This window comes from Taudactylus pleione, unplaced genomic scaffold (genome assembly GCF_031769625.1).
Source record: "Taudactylus pleione unplaced genomic scaffold, aTauple2 ptg001370l, whole genome shotgun sequence".
NCBI classification, from domain to species: domain Eukaryota; kingdom Metazoa; phylum Chordata; class Amphibia; order Anura; family Myobatrachidae; genus Taudactylus; species Taudactylus pleione.
This window is the reverse complement of record NW_028285770.1, coordinates 878,099-892,758: the sequence shown is the minus strand read 5'-3', so window position 1 is coordinate 892,758 and position 14,660 is coordinate 878,099.

Genomic DNA, 14,660 nt, shown 5'->3' with positions numbered 1-14,660 from the left:
TGCCCCCAGTAGTAGTCTCCCCTATGTGTACTGAACCCAGTACAGCCCCATATACAGTGTCCCCAGTAGTGGTCCCCTGCTAGGCAGTGCCCCCATTAGTAGTTCCCCCTATTTGCAGTGCCCCCAGTAGTAGTTCCCCCTATGTGCAGTGCCCCAGTAGTAGTTCCTCCTATGTGCAGTGCCCCCAGTAGTAGCATCCCATGTCCAGTAACCCCAGTACAGCCCCTTAAACAGTGCACCCAGTAGTAGTCCCTTGCTAGGCAGTGCCCCCAGTAGTAGTCTCCCCTATGTGCAGTGCCCCCAGTAGTAGTCTCCCCTATGTGCATTGCCCCCATTATTAGTTCCTCCTATGTACAGTGCACCCAGAAGTAGTCCCCCCTATGTGTAGAGCCTCCAGTAGTATTTCCCCTATGTGCAGTGCCCCCAGTAGTAGTTCTCCCTATGTGCAGTGCCCCCAGTAGTAGTTCCCGCTATGTGCAGTGCCCCCAGTAGTAGTTCCCCCTATGAGCAGTGCCTCCAGTTGTAGTTCTCCCTATGAGCAGTGCCTCCAGTTGTAGTTCTCCCTATGTGCAATGCCCCCAGTAGTAGTCCCCCATATGTGCAGTGCCCCCAGTAGTAGTTTCCCCTAAGTTCAGTGTCCCCAGTAGTAGTTCCCCCTATGTGCACTGCCCCCAGTAGTAGTTCCCCTATTTGCAGTGCCCCAGTAGTAGTCTTCCCTATGTGCAGTGCCACCAGTAGTAGTTCTCCCTATGTGCAGTGCCCCCAGTAGTAGTCCCCCCTATGTGCACTGCCCCCAGTATTAGTTCCCCCCTATGGGCAGTGCCGCCAGTAGTAGTTCTCCCTATGTGCACTGCCCCCAGCAGTAGTCCCTCTTATGTGCAGTGCCCCCAGTAGTAGTTTCCCCTATGTTCATTGCCCCCAGTAGTAGTTCCCCCTATGTGCACTGCCCCCAGTAGTAGTTCCCCCTATGTGCAGTTCCCTCAGTAGTAGTCTATCCTATGTGTAGTGCCTCCCATATAGCCCCTTATACAGTGCCCCCAGTAGTAGTCCCCTGCTAGGCAGTGCCCCCAGTAGTAGTCTCCCCTATGTGCAGTGCCCCCAGTAGTAGTCTTCCCTATGTGTAGTGCCCCATGTAGTAGTTCCCCCTATGTGCAGTGCCCCCAGTAGTAGTCCCCGCTATCTGCAGTGCCTCCAGTAGTAGTTCGCCTTTGTGCAGTGCCCCCAGTAGTAGTTCTCCCTATGTGCAGTGCTCCCAGTAGTAGTTCCTCCTATGTTCAGAGCCCCCAGTAGAAATTCCCCCTATGTGCAGTCCCTCCAGTAGTAGTTCTCCCTATGTGCAGTGCCCCCAGTAGTAGTCCCCACAGTAGTAGCTTCCCCTATGTTCATTGCCCCCAGTAGTAGTTCCCCCTATGTGCACTGCCCCCAGTAGTAGTTCCCCCTATGTGCAGTGCCCTCAGTAGTAGTCTCTCCTATGTGTAGTACCCCCAGTATAGCCCCATATACAGTGCCCCCAGTAGTAGTCCCCTGCTAGGTAGTGCCCCCAGTAGTAGTCTCCCCTATGTGCAGTGCCCCCAGTAGTAGTCTCCCCTATGTGTACTGAACCCAGTACAGCCCCATATACAGTGCCCCCAGTAGTGGTCCCCTGCTAGGCAGTGCCCCCATTAGTAGTTCCCCCTATTTGCAGTGCCCCCAGTAGTAGTTCCCCCTATGTGCAGTGCCCCAGTAGTAGTTCCTCCTATGTGCAGTGCCCCCAGTAGTAGCATCCCATGTCCAGTAACCCCAGTACAGCCCCTTAAACAGTGCACACAGTAGTAGTCCCTTGCTAGGCAGTGCCCCCAGTAGTAGTCTCCCCTATGTGCAGTGCCCCCAGTAGTAGTCTCCCCTATGTGCATTGCCCCCATTATTAGTTCCTCCTATGTACAGTGCACCCAGAAGTAGTCCCCCCTATGTGTAGAGCCTCCAGTAGTATTTCCCCTATGTGCAGTGCCCCCAGTAGTAGTTCTCCCTATGTGCAGTGCCCCCAGTAGTAGTTCCCGCTATGTGCAGTGCCCCCAGGAGTAGTTCCCCCTATGAGCAGTGCCTCCAGTTGTAGTTCTCCCTATGTGCAGTGCCCCCAGTAGTAGTCCCCCATATGTGCAGTGCCCCCAGTAGTAGTTTATCCTAAGTTCAGTGTCCCCAGTAGTAGTTCCCCCTATGTGCACTGCCCCCAGTAGTAGTTCCCCTATTTGCAGTGCCCCAGTAGTAGTCTTCCCTATGTGCAGTGCCTCCAGTAGTAGTTCTCCCTATGTGCAGTGCCCCCAGTAGTAGTCCCCCCTATGTGCACTGCCCCCAGTATTAGTTCCCCCTATGGGCAGTGCCGCCAGTAGTAGTTCTCCCTATGTGCACTGCCCCCAGCAGTAGTCCCACTTATGTGCAGTGCCCCAAGTAGTAGTTTCCCCTATGTTCATTGCCCCCAGTAGTAGTTCCCCCTATGTGCACTGCCCCCAGTAGTAGTTCCCCCTATGTGCAGTGCCCTCAGTAGTAGTCTATCCTATGTGTAGTGCCTCCCATATAGCCCCTTATACAGTGCCCCCAGTAGTAGTCCCCTGCTAGGCAGTGGCCCAGTAGTATCCCCTATGTGCAGTGCCCCCAGTAGTAGTCTCCCCTATGTGTAGTGCCACCAGTAGTAGGTCCCCCTATGGGCAGTGCCCCCAGTAGTAGTTCTCCCTATGTTCCTTGCCCCCAGTAGTAGTTCCCCCTATGTGCACTGCCACCAGTAGTAGTTCCCCCTATGTGCAGTGCCCCCAGTAGTAGTCTCTCCTATGTGTAGTGCCCCCAGTACAGCCCCTTATACAGTGCCCCCAGTAGAAGTCCCATGCTAGGCAGTGAACCCCAGTAGTAGTCTTCCCTTTGTGCAGTTCCCCCAGTAGTAGATCCCCCTATGTGCAGTACCCCCAGTAGTAGTCTCCCTATGTGCAGTGCCTCCAGCAGTAGTTCCCCCTATGTGCAGTGCCCCCAGTAGTAGTTCTCCCTATGTGCAGTGCCACAGTAGTAGTTCCCCCTATGTTCAGTGCCACCAGTAGTAGTTCCCCCTATGTGCAGTGCCTCCAATAGTAGTCCCCCATATGTGCAGTGCCCCCAGTAGTAGTTTCCCCTAAGTTCAGTGCCCCCAGTAGTAGTTCCCTCTATGTGCACTGCCCCAGTAGCAGTTCCCCCTATGTTCAGTGCCCCCAGTAGAAATTCCCCCTATGTGCAGTCCCTCCAGTAGTAGTTCTCCCTATTTGCAGTGACCCCAGTAGTAGTCCCCACAGTAGTAGCTTCCCCTATGTTCATTGCACCCAGTAGTAGTTCCCCCTATGTGCACTGCCCCCAGTAGTAGTTCCCCCTATGTGCAGTGCCCCCAGTAGTAGTTTCTCCTATGTGTAGTGCCCCCAATATAGCCCCATGTACAGTTCCCCCAGTAGTAGTCCCCTGCTAGGTAGTGCCCCCAGTAGTAGTCTCCCCTATGTGCAGTGCCCCCAGTAGTAATCTCCCCTATGTGTACTGAACCCAGTACAGCCCCATATACAGTGCCGCCAGTAGTGGTCCCCTGCTAGGCAGTGCCCCCATTAGTAGTTCCCCCTATTTGCAGTGCCTCCATTAGTAGTTCCCCCTATTTGCAGTGCCCCCAGTAGTAGTTCCCCCTATGTGCAGTGCCCCCAGTAGTAGCCTCCCAAGTCCAGTAACCCCAGTACAGCCCCTTATACAGTGCACCCAGTAGTAGTCCCTTGCTAGGCAGTGCCCCAAGTAGTAGTCTCCCCTAAGTGCAGTGCCCTCAGTAGTAGTCTCCCCTAAGTGCATTGCCCCCATTAGTAGTTCCTCCTATGTACAGTGCACCCAGAAGTAGTCCCCCCTATGTGTAGAGCCTCCAGTAGTATTTCCCCTATGTGCAGTGCCCCCAGTAGTAGTTCTCCCTATGTGCAGTGCCCCTAGTAGTAGTTCCCACTATGTGCAGTGCCCCAGTAGTAGTTCCCCCTATGAGCAGTGCCTCCAGTTGTAGTTCTCCCTATTTGCAGTGCCCCCAGTAGTAGTCCCCCATATGTGAAGTGCCCCCAGTAGTAGTTTCCCCTAAGTTCAGTGTCCCCAGTAGTAGTTCCCCCTATGTGCACTGCCCCCAGTAGTAGTTCCCCTATTTGCAGTGCCCCAGTAGTAGTCTTCCCTATGTGCAGTGCCTCCAGTAGTAGTTCTCCCTATGTGCAGTGCCCCCAGTAGTAGTCCCCCCTATGTGCACTGCCCCCAGTATTAGTTCCCCCTATGGGCAGTGCCGCCAGAAGTAGTTCTCCCTATGTGCAGTGCCCCCAGTAGTAGTCCCTCTTATGTGCAGTGCCCCCAGAAGTAGTTTCCCCTATGTTCATTGCCCCCAGTAGTAGTTCCCCCTATGTGCACTGCCCCCAGTAGTAGTTCCCCCTATGTGCAGTGCCCTCAGTAGTAGTCTATCCTATGTGTAGTGCCTCCCATATAGCCCCTTATACAGTGCCCCCAGTAGTAGTCCCCTGCTAGGAAGTGGCCCAGTAGTATCCCCTATGTGCAGTGCCCCCAGTAGTAGTCTCCCCTATGTGTAGTGCCACCAGTAGTAGGTCCCCCTATGGGCAGTGCCCCCAGAAGTAGTTCTCCCTATGTTCCTTGCCCCCAGTAGTAGTTCCCCCTATGTGCACTGCCACCAGTAGTAGTTCCCCCTATGTGCAGTGCCCCCAGTAGTAGTCTCTCCTATGTGTAGTGCCCCCAGTACAGCCCCTTATACAGTGCCCCCAGTAGAAGTCCCCTGCTAGGCAGTGAACCCCAGTAGTAGTCTTCCCTATGTGCAGTTCCCCCAGTAGTAGTTCCCCCTATGTGCAGTACCCCCAGTAGTAGTCTCCCTATGTGCAGTGCCTCCAGCAGTAGTTCCCCCTATGTGCAGTGCCCCCAGGAGTAGTTCTCCCTATGTGCAGTGCCACAGTAGTAGTTCCCCCTATGTTCAGTGCCCCCAGTAGTAGTTCCCCCTATGTGCAGTGCCTCCAATAGTAGTCCCCCACATGTGCAGTGCCCCCAGTAGTAGTTTCCCCTAAGTTCAGTGCCCCCAGTAGAAATTCCCCCTATGTGCAGTCCCTCCAGTAGTAGTTCTCCCTATTTGCAGTGCCCCCCGCAGTAGCCCCCACAGTAGTAGCTTCCCCTATGTTTATTGCACCCAGTAGTAGTTCCCCCTATGTGCACTGCCCCCAGTAGTAGTTCCCCCTATGTGCAGTGCCCCCAGTAGTAGTCTCTCCTATGTGTAGTGCCCCCAATATAGCCCCATGTACAGTTCCCCCAGTAGTAGTCCCCTGCTAGGTAGTGCCCCCAGTAGTAGTCTCCCCTATGTGCAGTGCCCCCAGTAGTAGTCTCCCCTATGTGTACTGAACCCAGTACAGCCCCATATACAGTGCCGCCAGTAGTGGTCCCCTGCTAGGCAGTGCCCCCATTAGTAGTTCCCCCTATTTGCAGTGCCCCCATTAGTAGTTCCCCCTATTTGCAGTGCCCCCAGTAGTAGTTCCCCCTATGTGCAGTGCCCCCAGTAGTAGCCTCCCATGTCCAGTAACCCCAGTACAGCCCCTTATACAGTGCACCCAGTAGTAGTCCCTTGCTAGGCAGTGCCCCAAGTAGTAGTCTCCCCTATGTGCAGTGCCTCCAGTTGTAGTTCTCCCTATGTGCAGTGCCCCCAGTAGTAGTCCCCCATATGTGCAGTGCCCCCAGTAGTAGTTTCCCCTAAGTTCAGTGTCCCCAGTAGTAGTTCCCCCTATGTGCACTGCCCCCAGTAGAAGTTCCCCTATTTGCAGTGCCCCAGTAGTAGTTCTCCCTATGTGCAGTACCTCCAGTAGTAGTTCTCCCTATGTGCAGTGCCCCCAGTAGTAGTCCCCCCTATGTGCACTGCCCCCAGTATTAGTTCCCCCTATGGGCAGTGCCGCCAGTAGAAGTTCTCCCTATGTGCAGTGCCCGCAGTAGTAGTCCCTCTTATGTGCAGTGCCCCCAGTAGTAGTTTCCCCTATGTTCATTGCCCCCAGTAGTAGTTCCCCCTATGTGCACTGCCCCTAGTAGTAGTTCCCCCTATGTTCAGTGCCCCCAGTAGTAGTCTATCCTATGTGTTGTGCCCCCCATATAGCCCCTTATACAGTGCCACCAGTAGTAGTCCCCTGCTAGGCAGTGGCCCAGTAGTATCCCCTATGTGCAGTGCCCCCAGTAGTAGTCTCCCCTATGTGTAGTGCCTCCAGTAGTAGGTCCCCCTATGGGCAGTGGCCCCAGTAGTAGTTCTCCGTATGTTCCTTGCCCCCAGTAGTAGTTCCCCCTATGTGCACAGCCCCCAGTAGTAGTTCCCCCTATGTGCAGTGCCCTCAGTAGTAGTCTATCCTATGTGTAGTGCCTCCCATATAGCCCCTTATACAGTGCCCCCAGTAGTAGACCCCTGCTAGGCAGTGGCCCAGTAGTATCCCCTATGTGCAGTGCCCCCAGTAGTAGTCTCCCCTATGTGTAGTGCCACCAGTAGTAGGTCCCCCTATGGGCAGTGCCCCCAGTAGTAGTTCTCCCTATGTTCCTTGCCCCCAGTAGTAGTTCCCCCTTTGTGCACTGCCACCAGTAGAAGTTCCCCCTATGTGCAGTGCCCCCAGTAGTAGTCTCTCCTATGTGTAGTGCCCCCAGTACAGCCCCTTATACAGTGCCCCCAGTAGAAGTCCCATGCTAGGCAGTGAACCCCAGTAGTAGTCTTCCCTATGTGCAGTTCCCCCAGTAGTAGTTCCCCCTATGTGCAGTACCCCCAGTAGTAGTCTCCCTATGTGCAATGCACCAGCAGTAGTTCCCCCTATGTGCAGTGCCCCCAGTAGAAGTTCTCCCTATGTGCAGTGCCACAGTAGTAGTTCCCCCTATGTTCAGTGCCCCCAGTAGTAGTTCCCCCTATGTGCAGTGCCTCCAATAGTAGTCCCCCATATGTGCAGTGCCCCCAGTAGTAGTTTCCCCTAAGTTCAGTGCCCCCAGTAGTAGTTCCCTCTATGTGCACTGCCCCAGTAGCAGTTCCCCCTATGTTCAGTGCCCCCAGTAGAAATTCCCCCTATGTGCAGTCCCTCCAGTAGAAGTTCTCCCTATTTGCAGTGCCCCCAGTAGTAGTCCCCACAGTAGTAGCTTCCCCTATGTTCATTGCACCCAGTAGCAGTTCCCCCTATGTGCACTGCCCCCAGTAGTAGTTCCCCCTATGTGCAGTGCCCCCAGTAGTAGTCTCTCCTATGTGTAGTGCCCCCAATATAGCCCCATGTACAGTTCCCCCAGTAGTAGTCCCCTGCTAGGTAGTGCCCCCAGTAGTAGTCTCCCCTATGTGCAGTGCCCCCAGTAGTAATCTCCCCTATGTGTACTGAACCCAGTACAGCCCCATATACAGTGCCGCCAGTAGTGGTCCCCTGCTAGGAAGTGCCCCCATTAGTAGTTCCCCCTATTTGCAGTGCACCCATTAGTAGTTCCCCCTATTTGCAGTGCCCCCAGTAGTAGTTCCCCCTATGTGCAGTGCCCCCAGTAGTAGCCTCCCAAGTCCAGTAACCCCAGTAGAGCCCCTTATACAGTGCACCCAGTAGTAGTCACTTGCTAGGCAGTGCCCCAAGTAGTAGTCTCCCCTATGTGCAGTGCCCCCAGTAGTAGTCTCCCCTAAGTGCATTGCCCCCATTAGTAGTTCCTCCTATGTACAGTGCACCCAGAAGTAGTCCCCCCTATGTGTAGAGCCTCCAGTAGTATTTCCCCTATGTGCAGTGCCCCCAGTAGTAGTTCTCCCTATGTGCAGTGCCCCTAGTAGTAGTTCCCGCTATGTGCAGTGCCCCCAGTAGTAGTTCCCCCTATGAGCAGTGCCTCCAGTTGTAGTTCTCCCTATGTGCAGTGCCCCCAGTAGTAGTCCCCCATATGTGCAGTGCCCCCAGTAGTAGTTTCCCCTAAGTTCAGTGTCCCCAGTAGTAGTTCCCCCTATGTGCACTGCCCCCAGTAGTAGTTCCCCTATTTGCAGTGCCCCAGTAGTAGTCTTCCCTATGTGCAGTGCCTCCAGTAGTAGTTCTCCCTATGTGCAGTGCCCCCAATAGTAGTCCCCCCTATGTGCACTGCCCCCAGTATTAGTTCCCCCTATGGGCAGTGCCGCCAGAAGTAGTTCTCCCTATGTGCAGTGCCCCCAGTAGTAGTCCATCTTATGTGCAGTGCCCCAGAAGCAGTTTCCCCTATGTTCATTGCCCCCAGTAGTAGTTCCCCCTATGTGCACTGCCCCCAGTAGTAGTTCCCCCTATGTGCAGTGCCCTCAGTAGTAGTCTATCCTATGTGTAGTGCCTCCCATATAGCCCCTTATACAGTGCCCCCAGTAGTAGTCCCCTGCTAGGCAGTGGCCCAGTAGTATCCCCTATGTGCAGTGCCCCCAGTAGTAGTCTCCCTTATGTGTAGTGCCACCAGTAGTAGGTCCCCCTATGGGCAGTGCCCCCAGTAGTAGTTCTCCCTATGTTCCTTGCACCCAGTAGTAGTTCCCCCTATGTGCACTGCCAGCAGTAGTAGTTCCCCCTATGTGCAGTGCCCCCAGTAGTAGTCTCTCCTATGTGTAGTGCCCCCAGTACAGCCCCTTATACAGTGCCCCCAGTAGAAGTCCCCTGCTAGGCAGTGAACCCCAGTAGTAGTCTTCCCTATGTGTAGTTCCCCCAGTAGTAGTTCCCCCTATGTGCAGTACCCCCTGTAGTATTCCCCCTATGTGCAGTGCCCCCAGTAGAAGTCTCCCCTATGTGCATTGCCCCCATTATTAGTTCCTCCTATGTACAGTGCACCCAGAAGTAGTCCCCCCTATGTGTAGAGCCTCCAGTAGTATTTCCCCTATGTGCAGTGCCCCCAGTAGTAGTTCTCCCTATGTGCAGTGCCCCCAGTAGTAGTTCCCGCTATGTGCAGTGCCCCCAGTAGTAGTTCCCCCTATGAGCAGTGCCTCCAGTTGTAGTTCTCCCTATGTGCAGTGCCCCCAGTAGTAGTCCCCCATATGTGCAGTGCCCCCAGTAGTAGTTTCCCCTAAGTTCAGTGTCCCCAGTAGTAGTTCCCCCTATGTGCACTGCCCCCAGTAGTAGTTCCCCTATTTGCAGTGCCCCAGTAGTAGTCTTCCCTATGTGCAGTGCCTCCAGTAGTAGTTCTCCCTATGTGCAGTGCCCCCAGTAGTAGTCCCCCCTATGTGCACTGCCCCCAGTATTAGTTCCCCCTATGGGCAGTGCCGCCAGTAGTAGTTCTCCCTATGTGCACTGCCCCCAGTAGTAGTCCCTCTTATGTGCAGTGCCCCCAGTAGTAGTTTCCCCTATGTTCATTGCCCCCAGTAGTAGTTCCCCCTATGTGCACTGCCCCCAGTAGTAGTTCCCCCTATGTGCAGTGCCCTCAGTAGTAGTCTATCCTATGTGTAGTGCCTCCCATATAGCCCCTTATACAGTGCCCCCAGTAGTAGTCCCCTGCTAGGCAGTGGCCCAGTAGTATCCCCTATGTGCAGTGCCCCCAGTAGTAGTCTCCCCTATGTGTAGTGCCACCAGTAGTAGGTCCCCCTATGGGCAGTGCCCCCAGTAGTAGTTCTCCCTATGTTCCTTGCCCCCAGTAGTAGTTCCCCCTATGTGCACTGCCACCAGTAGTAGTTCCCCCTATGTGCAGTGCCCCCAGTAGTAGTCTCTCCTATGTGTAGTGCCCCCAGTACAGCCCCTTATACAGTGCCCCCAGTAGAAGTCCCATGCTAGGCAGTGAACCCCAGTAGTAGTCTTCCCTATGTGCAGTTCCCCCAGTAGTAGTTCCCCCTATGTGCAGTACCCCCAGTAGTAGTCTCCCTATGTGCAGTGCCTCCAGCAGTAGTTCCCCCTATGTGCAGTGCCCCCAGTAGTAGTTCTCCCTATGTGCAGTGCCACAGTAGTAGTTCCCCCTATGTTCAGTGCCCCCAGTAGTAGTTCCCCCTATGTGCAGTGCCTCCAATAGTAGTCCCCCATATGTGCAGTGCCCCCAGTAGTAGTTTCCCCTAAGTTCAGTGCCCCCAGTAGTAGTTCCCTCTATGTGCACTGCCCCAGTAGCAGTTCCCCCTATGTTCAGTGCCCCCAGTAGAAATTCCCCCTATGTGCAGTCCCTCCAGTAGTAGTTCTCACTATTTGCAGTGACCCCAGTAGTAGTCCCCACAGTAGTAGCTTCCCCTATGTTCATTGCACCCAGTAGTAGTTCCCCCTATGTGCACTGCCCCCAGTAGTAGTTCCCCCTATGTGCAGTGCCCCCAGTAGTAGTCTCTCCTATGTGTAGTGCCCCCAATATAGCCCCATGTACAGTTCCCCCAGTAGTAGTCCCCTGCTAGGTAGTGCCCCCAGTAGTAGTCTCCCCTATGTGCAGTGCCCCCAGTAGTAATCTCCCCTATGTGTACTGAACCCAGTACAGCCCCATATACAGTGCCGCCAGTAGTGGTCCCCTGCTAGGCAGTGCCCCCATTAGTAGTTCCCCCTTTTTGCAGTGCCCCCAGCAGTAGTTCCCCCTATGTGCAGTGCCCCCAGTAGTAGCCTCCCAAGTCCAGTAACCCCAGTACAGCCCCTTATACAGTGCACCCAGTAGTAGTCCCTTGCTAGGCAGTGCCCCAAGTAGTAGTCTCCCCTATGTGCAGTGCCCCCAGTAGTAGTCTCCCCTAAGTGCATTGCCCCCATTAGTAGTTCCTCCTATGTACAGTGCACCCAGAAGTAGTCCCCCTATGTGTAGAGCCTCCAGTAGTATTTCCCCTATGTGCAGTGCCCCCAGTAGTAGTTCTCCCTATGTGCAGTGCCCCTAGTAGTAGTTCCAGCTATGTGCAGTGCCCCCAGTAGTAGTTCCCCCTATGAGCAGTGCCTCCAGTTGTAGTTCTCCCTATGTGCAGTGCCCCCAGTAGTAGTCCCCCATATGTGCAGTGCCCCCAGTAGTAGTTTCCCCTAAGTTCAGTGTCCCCAGTAGTAGTTCCCCCTATGTGCACTGCCCCCAGTAGTAGTTCCCCTATTTGCAGTGCCCCAGTAGTAGTCTTCCCTATATGCAGTGCCTCCAGTAGTTGTTCTCCCTATGTGCAGTGCCCCCAGTAGTAGTCCCCCCTATGTGCACTGCCCCCAGTATTGGTTCCCCCTATGGGCAGTGCCGCCAGAAGTAGTTCTCCCTATGTGCAGTGCCCCCAGTAGTAGTCCCTCTTATGTGCAGTGCCCCCAGAAGTAGTTTCCCCTATGTTCATTGCCCCCAGTAGTAGTTCCCCCTATGTGCACTGCCCCCAGTAGTAGTTCCCCCTATGTGCAGTGCCCTCAGTAGTAGTCTATCCTATGTGTAGTGCCTCCCATATAGCCCCTTATACAGTGCCCCCAGTAGTAGTCCCCTGCTAGGCAGTGGCCCAGTAGTATCCCCTATGTGCAGTGCCCCCAGTAGTAGTCTCCCCTATGTGTAGTGCCACCAGTAGTAGGTCCCCCTATGGGCAGTGCCCCCAGAAGTAGTTCTCCCTATGTTCCTTGCCCCCAGTAGTAGTTCCCCCTATGTGCACTGCCACCAGTAGTAGTTCCCCCTATGTGCAGTGCCCCCAGTAGTAGTCTCTCCTATGTGTAGTGCCCCCAGTACAGCCCCTTATACAGTGCCCCCAGTAGAAGTCCCCTGCTAGGCAGTGAACCCCAGTAGTAGTCTTCCCTATATGCAGTTCCCCCAGTAGTAGTTCCCCCTATGTGCAGTACCCCCAGTAGTAGTCTCCCTATGTGCAGTGCCTCCAGCAGTAGTTCCCCCTATGTGCAGTGCCCCCAGGAGTAGTTCTTCCTATGTGCAGTGCCACAGTAGTAGTTCCCCCTATGTTCAGTGCCCCCAGTAGTAGTTCCCCCTATGTGCAGTGCCTCCAATAGTAGTCCCCCATATGTGCAGTGCCCCCAGTAGTAGTTTCCCCTAAGTTCAGTGCCCCCAGTAGAAATTCCCCCTATGTGCAGTCCCTCCAGTAGTAGTTCTCCCTATTTGCAGTGCCCCCAGTAGTAGCCCCCACAGTAGTAGCTTCCCCTATGTTTATTGCACCCAGTAGTAGTTCCCCCTATGTGCACTGCCCCCAGTAGTAGTTCCCCCTATGTGCAGTGCCCCCAGTAGTAGTCTCTCCTATGTGTAGTGCCCCCACTATAGCCCCATGTACAGTTCCCCCAGTAGTAGTCCCCTGCTAGGTAGTGCCCCCAGTAGTAGTCTCCCCTATGTGCAGTGCCCCCAGTAATAGTCTCCCCTATGTGTACTGAACCCAGTACAGCCCCATATACAGTGCCGCCAGTAGTGGTCCCCTGCTAGGCAGTGCCCCCATTAGTAGTTCCCCCTATTTGCAGTGCCCCCATTAGTAGTTCCCCCTATTTGCAGTGCCCCCAGTAGTAGTTCCCCCTATGTGCAGTACCCCCAGTAGTAGCCTCCCATGTCCAGTAACCCCAGTACAGCCCCTTATACAGTGCACCCAGTAGTAGTCCCTTGCTAGGCAGTGCCCCAAGTAGTAGTCTCCCCTATGTGCAGTGCCCCCAGTAGTAGTCTCCCCTAAGTGCATTGCCCCCATTAGTAGTTCCTCCTATGTACAGTGCACCCAGAAGTAGTCCCCCCTATGTGTAGAGCCTCCAGTAGTATTTCCCCTATGTGCAGTGCCCCCAGTAGTAGTTCTCCCTATGTGCAGTGCCCCTAGTAGTAGTTCCCACTATGTGCAGTGCCCCCAGTAGTAGTTCCCCCTATGAGCAGTGCCTCTCGTTGTAGTTCTCCCTATGTGCAGTGCCCCCAGTAGTAGTCCCCCATATGTGCAGTGCCCCCAGTAGTAGTTTCCCCTAAGTTCAGTGTCCCCAGTAGTAGTTCCCCCTATGTGCACTGCCCCCAGTAGAAGTTCCCCTATTTGCAGTGCCCCAGTAGTAGTTCTCAATATGTGCAGTACCTCCAGTAGTAGTTCTCCCTATGTGCAGTGCCCCCAGTAGTAGTCCCCCCTATGTGCACTGCCCCTAGTAGTAGTTCCCCCTATGTGCAGTGCCCCCAGTAGTAGTCTATCCTATGTGTAGTGCCCCCCATATAGCCCCTTATACAGTGCCACCAGTAGTAGTCCCCTGCTAGGCAGTGGCCCAGTAGTATCCCCTATGTGCAGTGCCCCCAGTAGTAGTCTCCCCTATGTGTAGTGCCCCCAGTAGTAGGTCCCCCTATGGGCAGTGCCCCCAGTAGTAGTTCTCCGTATGTTCCTTGCCCCCAGTAGTAGTTCCCCCTATGTGCACAGCCCCCAGTAGTAGTTCCCCCTATGTGCAGTGCCCTCAGTAGTAGTCTATCCTATGTGTAGTGCCTCCCATATAGCCCCTTATACAGTGCCCCAGTAGTAGTCCCCTGCTAGGCAGTGGCCCAGTAGTATCCCCTATGTGCAGTGCCCCCAGTAGTAGTCTCCCCTATGTGTAGTGCCACCAGTAGTAGGTCCCCCTATGGGCAGTGCCCCCAGTAGTAGTTCTCACTATGTTCCTTGCCCCCAGTAGTAGTGCCCCCTATGTGCACTGCCACCAGTAGTAGTGCCCCCTATGTGCAGTGCCCCCAGTAGTAGTCTCTCCTATGTGCAGTGCCCCAGTAGTAGTTCTCCCTATGTGCAGTGCCAAAGTAGCAGTTCCCCCTATGTTCAGTGCCCCCAGTAGTAGTTCCCCCTATGTGCAGTGCCTCCAATAGTAGTCCCCCATATGTGCAGTGCCCCCAGTAGTAGTTTCCCCTAAGTTCAGTGCCCCCAGTAGTAGTTCCCTCTATGTGCACTGCCCCAGTAGCAGTTCCCCCTATGTTCAGTGCCCCCAGTAGAAATTCCCCCTATGTGCAGTCCCTCCAGTAGTAGTTCTCCCTATTTGCAGTGCCCCCAGTAGTAGTCCCCACAGTAGTAGCTTCCCCTATGTTCATTGCACCCAGTAGTAGTTCCCCCTATGTGCACTGCCCACAGTAGTAGTTCCCCCTATGTGCAGTGCCCCCAGTAGTAGTCTCTCCTATGTGTCGTGCCCCCAATATAGCCCCATGTACAGTTCCCCCAGTAGTAGTCCCCTGCTAGGTAGTGCCCCCAGTAGTAGTCTCCCCTATGTGCAGTGCCCCCAGTAGTAATCTCCCCTATGTGTACTGAACCCAGTACAGCCCCATATACAGTGCCACCAGTAGTGGTCCCCTGCTAGGCAGTGCCCCCATTAGTAGTTCCCCCTATTTGCAGTGCCCCCATTAGTAGTTCCCTCTATTTGCAGTGCCCCCAGTAGTAGTTCCCCCTATGTGCAGTGCCCCCAGTAGTAGCCTCCCAAGTCCAGTAACCCCAGTACAGCCCCTTATACAGTGCACCCAGTAGTAGTCTCTTGCTAGGCAGTGCCCCAAGTAGTAGTCTCCCCTATGTGCAGTGCCCCCAGTAGTAGTCTCCCCTAAGTGCATTGCCCCCATTAGTAGTTCCTCCTATGTACAGTGCACCCAGAAGTAGTCCACCCAATGTGTAGAGCCTCCAGTAGTATTTCCCCTATGTGCAGTGCCACCAGTAGTAGTTCCCCCTATGAGCAGTGCCTCCAGTTGTAGTTCTCCCTATGTGCAGTGCCCCCAGTAGTAGTACCCCATATGTGCAGTGCCCCCAGTAGTAGTTTCCCCTAAGTTCTGTGTCCCCAGTAGTAGTTCCCCCTATGTGCCCTGCCCCCAGTAGTAGTTCCCCTATTTGCAGAGCC